Source organism: Pongo abelii, chromosome 19, assembly GCF_028885655.2.
Source record: "Pongo abelii isolate AG06213 chromosome 19, NHGRI_mPonAbe1-v2.0_pri, whole genome shotgun sequence".
NCBI lineage: Eukaryota > Metazoa > Chordata > Mammalia > Primates > Hominidae > Pongo > Pongo abelii.
In genome coordinates, this window is record NC_072004.2 from 67,300,750 (window position 1) to 67,308,018 (window position 7,269).

Genomic DNA, 7,269 nt, shown 5'->3' on the forward strand with positions numbered 1-7,269 from the left:
GGTAGTGTTTACCTAAATCAGCAGGCAGTGGGAAACTGCTGAAGGTTTTTGAGTGGGAGATTTTATTTAGTGTTAGGAAGATGAATCTAGTAGTAGATGATAGAATGGCTTGGCAAGGGGAGGGACCCAAAGGTGGGAGAGGGCTTGGGAGTCTCATACAGTGGTCCAGGATTCAAGCCCTTGCAGCCTGTATCAGGATGGCTGGCTGGGGGAGAGAAAAGGAGGCAGATATACCTCAATAAGCTGGAAGGAAAAAAAAGAGGCAAGTGAGAAAAATATCATAGAGCTGGGACTTAGCAGCTGACTGTGTGGCAGAGGATAAAGGAACAATAAAGAAGGTTTCAAAGGAACTGAGTCCGCTGAAAGAAATTGGGAACATTAGGAGAAGGAGCTTTGGGAGGCTAGAGATCAAGGTGTCTGTTCATAAAGCAATTGGATGAACTCCTGTCCCCAGACAGATTTATGAAAGCAACACTGAAGGAAAAGTTTCCAAGTGCAAAAGTGACGTTCCTGAAGACCAAGTTGTTAAAAATAGCCATCTTGGATGGGGCAGGTTCTCTCATCTCCAGGCTCAGAGATATCTGAGCAATTGTAAAGACCTGTGGTTCTCCCCAGACTTTATTAGTCACTTTGGAGCAAGGGGGAGGTCAACTTGGATTTAAAAAGCTCTGCCTGGCCGAGCGCGGTGGCTCACACCTGTAATCCCAGCACTTTGGGAAGTTGAGGCGGGCGGATCACCTGAGGTCGGGAGTTCGAGACCAGCCTGACCAATATGGAGAAACCCCGTCTCTACTAAAAATACAAAATTAGCCGGGCGTGGTGGCAGGCACCTGTAATCCCAGCTACTCGGGAGGCTGAGGCAGGAGAATCGCTTGAGGCAGAGGTTGCGGTGAGCCAAGATCGCGCCATTGCACTTCAGCCTGGGCAACAAGAGTGAAACTCCATCTCAAAATAAATAAATAAATACATAAATAAATACATAAATTACTTAAATAAAATAAAAATAAAAAGCTCTGCCAGGGAGTTCTGATGCTTAGCCAGGTTTGGGAACCACTTGCCTGGCTTACCCCACACTGGATTAGGCCGCCTCAGACAGCATGGGTAACTCTTAATAGCCTTAAAAGGGTGACTGCAGGCCGGGTGTGTGGGTCACACCTGTAATTCCAGCACTTTGGGAGGCTGAGGTGGGAGGATCACTTGAGCCTAGGAGTTTGAGACTAGCTTAGGCAACATAGAGACTCCGTCTCTACCAAACAACAACAGCAACAAAATTTGCCAGGCATGGTGGTGCACACCTATAGTCCCAGCTACTCGGGAGACTGAGGTGGGAGGATTGCTTGAGCTCAGGAGGTTGAGGCTACAGTGAGCTATGATCGTGCCACTGCACTCCAGCCTGGGTGACAGAGGGAGACCCTGTTTTAAAAAAAAGTGATTTTAGATTCCAGCTTTCCTTCCACCCTGGCAGAGAGTGTAAGCAAAGCAGACCGGCAGCTGTTGTAGGCTCCCTCCCCACACTCATCCTGTATGATTACATGAACTGAATGTAATCATTCACAACCCTTGCCTTTACAGCTGGCATGTCACTTAGCTTAATTACAGCACACAGTGGTATTTCAACTCGAGGAATCTAAAAAAGCAATAAAATGAGTTTTGCAAATTGTTAGGAAGGCAATGAAGACCTTGAAACTGCAATTTACTAAGCATTGCTTTCAATTATTTTGCATTCTCCAGCCATGACTGTAAGTTATTCACCAGCAGCCTGGAAAGCCAAGCAGGTAGTGTGTCATGTGGAGGGGATTTCATGTCTCCTGAATGCACACTGTGTGCTGGGGAGGTGGCTGGAGGCTCTGGGAGTTGCCGAGGCTCTGGGAGTTGCCTTGGCTATGGGAGGGGATGTGATTATTCTGAGCACATGTTCTTCCCATCAGGCACCTGATAATCATGCTTTCTCCAAGACTCTCCAACTGTGGGCTCTGGCTGGTGTGGGGTGACCTTCAGCAAGGGGCTCCCTTCCCCTTTACTCCCCGCTATCTACTACTGTCCTCAGAAAGTATGAGGAAAGAAGTGTGGAAAGCAAAGCAAGTCCTTTAAAGATCTAGGGTTGGTGCCTGTTTTTTCTGGCTCTCTGTCTCATTTCTTTTCCTGGCGTACTTCCTGATTCATCTTAGTCCTTGAGTATGTACTTCTTGGGGAGCCATTTGAAAGGGAAAGTCTGTGGCCTCTTTTCACCACCCTGCTTTCTCAAGCATAGGAGTCTTGTGACAATGATAATAAAATAGGACCCCATCCATCTGAGAAAGGGGAAGCAGCAGCAGCAGGAAGTCTCAGCCAGCATGATAAGCAGGAGCAGAATACCAGCTGCCTCAGCAGCCATGCCAGGTGGGAGAGCAAACACCTAAATCCTGTTGGCGAAGCCAGCAAGACACCATCACACTGCAGCCAAAGCAAACAGGAGCTGAGACAGGCCCACTGTAATGGATTCTCACTTCCGCCTGGATCTGGCAGAGGGTGAGACTGAGCCAGCTGAGCCCACGTGACAGGGCATCAAGTAGCCATGGGGATGCTCATACCTATCCCTGGGCTGGGGCCCAAGCTGGACCCTTGCCTTCTTTGCCATGGTCTCTTTTCTTTTTTTCTCTTTTCCTTTCTTCCTTTCTTCCTCATTCTCTTTCTCTCTCTCTCTCTCTTTTTTTTTTTTTACAGGGTCTTGCTTTGTCACCCAGCCTGGAGTGCAGTGTCTAGATCATGGCTCACTGCAGCATGACCTCTTGGGCTCAGTGATCCTCCCAACACTCCCCACTGAGGAGCTGGGACTACAGGCATGCACCACCATGTCTGGCTAATTTTATTTTGTAATTTTTTTTTTTTAAGATATAGAGTCTCACTATGTTGCTGAGGCTGGTCGCAAACTCCTGGTCTCAAGGGATCTTCCTGCCTCAGCTTCCTAAAGCACTAGGATTACAGGCGTGATCCAAGCCACCTCGCCTGGCCCATGGTCTCCTTTCAATTTGGTCCAGGCCAAGGAAAGGCTGATAATGAAAAAGCATCGTGACATATATTATGTGGTTGATTCTTCACAGCAGTTCTGTGAGATCAATATTATCTTCATCTTATAGATGTGAACACTGAAGCTTGGGGATATCAAGGACACAGAGCCAGGCCTTAGTCTCAGGCCTCTGACTCAGTGTCTGCTGCCGATCTCATTTCCTCCACCCTTCCACCCCTCCACCCCAAACTCTCCATGTCAATTCCCACAGTCCCTTCATGGATGGGCTGAGCTCCCACAGTCTAAATGGGACTTGAGTTCTTTTTTTCCATTTCGTAGTTGAGAAGCAAAGACTCCAGAGCGGGGGTGGGGCTGGGGGTATTTTTTGTTTCTAAACCAGGAAACAGCTAGTTGATGTACTTGATTCTGTCTACCACACCCACCAACATGAATGGAGGTCCAGTGAGAAGTATATGTTTACAAATATTTTCAATCATTTTGCTATATCAGCAGCATCCCCCTCTGTTATTAAAACGTGAAAGATCTGAAACAAGAACTCTTGTTTTTAATGCCATAATTTAGTTGTGCTTGGACATAGCCTGAATAGACCCCCTTATGACCTGAAGCTTCTTGGTGTCTCTAGGGCCCAATGTACCTAGGAAAATTCATATCTTTCACCACCTAGTTGGGAAATTTATATTTATTAATGGAGAAATGCACAGTAGCTATATTCATATCTAAATGAAAGACTGGGCTTCTATTGAGAGAAGAAAAAGCAGCTGTTGGATAGGACATTCCCTTCTGGTTCTCCATTTCCCAGCAGATTTGCTGATTATTGAAATGATTTCTCAGTCGCTCTGTTGGAAGGGAAAGGACCGGAGAAGGAAAGAGGAATCGTTTATTGGACTCAGAGCCAATTCACCGGTTCTTTCTTTTTTTTTTTTCCCCCCTGGCCTTTTCATTTGCTCTGCTTCTAGGGACTCTAAAGGAAAATACCATTCAACAGAAGGGGCCGTGGAAACTGTAGGCAGATGGTATGATTGGAATATCTCCTCCATTCCGCCATATCTGAAGTGGGTAGTTATAGGGCAGGTGGGGATTCCGCAGGAGAGAGCCAGGCCTGCGTGCGTGAGGCTGGCTTGGAGGTCCTGCTGGAGAAGGCGCGCTCGGGAAGGTTCTTCCTAGCGAATTTGCCTGGAATTGGAGATTAGGACGCCCAGAGAGGAAAACCATGCCCCCCTCACAGCCCAGGCCCGAGTCCTTGAGCCCCGCGCTCCTTGGCGGAAAAAGATCCCGGGTCGACGAGAAAAGTGCTTCCCCGACGCTGAGCCTCGCAGGCGGGGCCCACGCACAGGCGCCGCCTACGCGCGCCCTCGCCGGAGGGCATCCCTGCTCCAGCGCAGAGCCCGAACCTGCACCGCGGCCGCATGCAACGCAGGGCCAAAGGGCCTTCGCTCCAGCGGGGTCGGAGAGAAATCCACCAGAGGCTGGAAGAAGCAGGACCCGGGGTCTCAGTAGAAATGCTCAGGGCAGGGCCACACCAGCCCGTTCTCTGTCGCTGTTCTGCTGGTTTCGCCCAAGCGGCTCCGGCTCTGAAGCCCCAAAGCCTCAGAGGTGAATTCGGTTCCAGAAGGAGGGTGGAATGGGGTTCCTCCGGTTCCTGCGTGTACGCGACATTGTTGTGTAGCGCGTATTATGTGCCAACCACTGGGGCAAAGCGCTTTTACAAGCTTTATTATCCCCAAAACCACTTTATGAGGGGGATACGAGCCCCATTTACAGATGAGGAAACTGAACCCGAGAGAGTGTAAACCAGTATGTGTCCCAAGCAAGACTGGACGGGGCCGGTGACTCCACGGCCACGCGAGACCTCTGTAGCCCTTCCCCGACCACAGTAGTTTGAATTTGAACTGCAGACACGGAATTCTAGTGTGGAGATCAGTGTGAAGCCACGGAGGGGAACAGCGCTTCGGGTTCCAGCGTGGTCACTTTCATTCCGTCACTCCCATTAGGACTCCAGAGGAAGACTGGGAGGGAATGGTGGTTACGCCAATTTTACAGTGTAGGGAAACAGGTTTATGTGCAGGTCATAGCTACTGCAGAGACAAGAGCCCATCCCGGGAAGGTCTTCCGATGTCCCAAACCCAGGAAGAGCTTTCAGCCAGGGCTTTCATCCTGAATTTTTCATGTGCCACGTAAATGGGGTGCTGAAACAGGCCCTGAGGAGTGTTGCTGCCACGGCACCTGGCCCTCCACAGAGCCCTTAGATCTCCTGGTGTGGAGGACCACTGCGTGAACGACGAAAGGGAACTGAGCTCTCCCTTCCCTTCCTCCCTTCCTTCTTTTCTTCCTTCCTTCTGCTCACCGGCTGTGGAGAAGAGTGGGCTTGGATGATTTTCCTTTGATTCACTTCCCAGTCATCTTAGTCACTCGGCTGAGACGTGGCAGAGGCCAAGTGTCCGAGGGTTTTTTTCTGGGACACGCGGAGTTTGGCCTTGGCAAAAATCCTAGAGGAAGATGAGGCAGGAGGGACATTATTTTGGTCACTAAGCACGGGGCTCTGCAGCGCTGGGCTCACCACTGCATTGATTTAATTCCAGCATCAACTCTGCAGTTATTTTACCTATAAGGAGACTGTGTTCAGGGAGATGGAGACCGTTGCCCGGGCCTGAAGCTGCTGGGGAATGGGACTGGGGGTCTAAGCCGGGTCTATGTAACCTCATAGCTTTGCCCTGCTCTGCTCTGCCGGTGGCCCAAGAATGAAAATAGGAGTCAAAACAGCCTCCCTCCACACCAGCAACATTAAAAATGACAGCCACGAGATTCTTTCTTCTTTTTTTTCTTTTCTTTTCGATGAGAGTCTCACTATATTGCCTAGGCTAGAACTTCTGGCCTCAATCGATGCTCCCACTTCCATCTACCAAAACGTCAGGATTACAGGCATAAGTAACCAAACTCAGTCCAGTAACTATTTTCTTAAGGTTCAGTGACAAAGTCCCTCCCCAAGGCGTATGGATTTCCACTCTTGTGCTAGGGAAAGTTGATGTGCCTCTAACCCTTCACAGATGCCCACTTTCCCTTCAGAGAAACGTCCTTCAGGTGATTCTTAACAAACTGGAATCTGGAAGCTGTGCCCTCCAGCTTCCCCCGCCCTAGCCCTTCCAGCTTCCCCGTCGTTTCCACAGTCGCATTCCCGAGGTCCGCGTGAGCCGTTCTTTAGCCAGACAGAAACTACGCCCCATGTGATTGATGCTCCTGCCTTGGCCTCAAGTAGGCAGCGTGGCTGCCCGCTTGGAAGGCCGCTCTGGTTTCCTGGCAGGAGAGAGGATTTCAGAGGTCTCCTCCACTCAGAATCCCCCCTTCCCCCTTCCCTCTCCCTGCCGCCCCCTCCTTTGTAGTCCCAACAGTTTCCAAAGCGCAGAGGATGTTTACCCGGACGGCCTGAGGTCACAAGCCTGATTCACCGCAGGGAGGGCCCCGAGCCTGCCCCCACCCGGCACCCCGGCTCTGCCAGGGCGTGGAGATCACTCTTGGAAACCCCACCCTGCAGGGCCAAGAAACACCCCCGCCACTCCCTAGCCTCCCAGGCATCCCTACTGCGCCTAGGCCCTTCCTCCCAAAGGCGCTGGCCAGGCCCAGATGCGCGAAACCGTGGGAGGCCCTGGGCGCTCTTCCCCCCGGTCCCATCACTGCCCATCGCTGCCAGAGATTGAGGGTCGGGGCTGAAGAGAGGGTAATGCGCTCCATTTCACCTCCGATTCATTTTAAAACCAACCTGGGGCATTCCCTGACGAATGAACTGTTTCCGGTTTACTCCCAAACCGGGCTGAGAGACTCTCCTTCAGGCTTGGTGATGGAGGCCATGAGGCAGAGACAACTTGCTCCGTTTCATCAGCCAGGAGTTGGGAGTTCAGGGTGAATCTCAGGATGAAGGGACGTTTGTCTTCTCCCTGTGTCCTCTAAGGATGTTCCCCTTCCCTTCGGAACCCTGAGGGGGTTAATGTTTCACCAGTCACTCCCTTCCTCCCTTCCCTCTCACCTGGGGGCTCGAAGACACACCCCAGCCCCTAACCCAGCCACTACCTTGTCCCAGGTTGGGTCAGTGAGGCGGGCTGTCCCCCAGGCAGCCCCTCCTCACCTGCACCGTCCCAGCCCCGGCTGGCGTCTGCCTGAGCTTGTTGCCTGGGCCCCCACCTGACCCCGACGCACTGATAAGACCTCAGACGACCAAACATCGTTAACTTCTTTACCTTTCTAGACTTCTTAGTCTGTCCTTTTCCCGA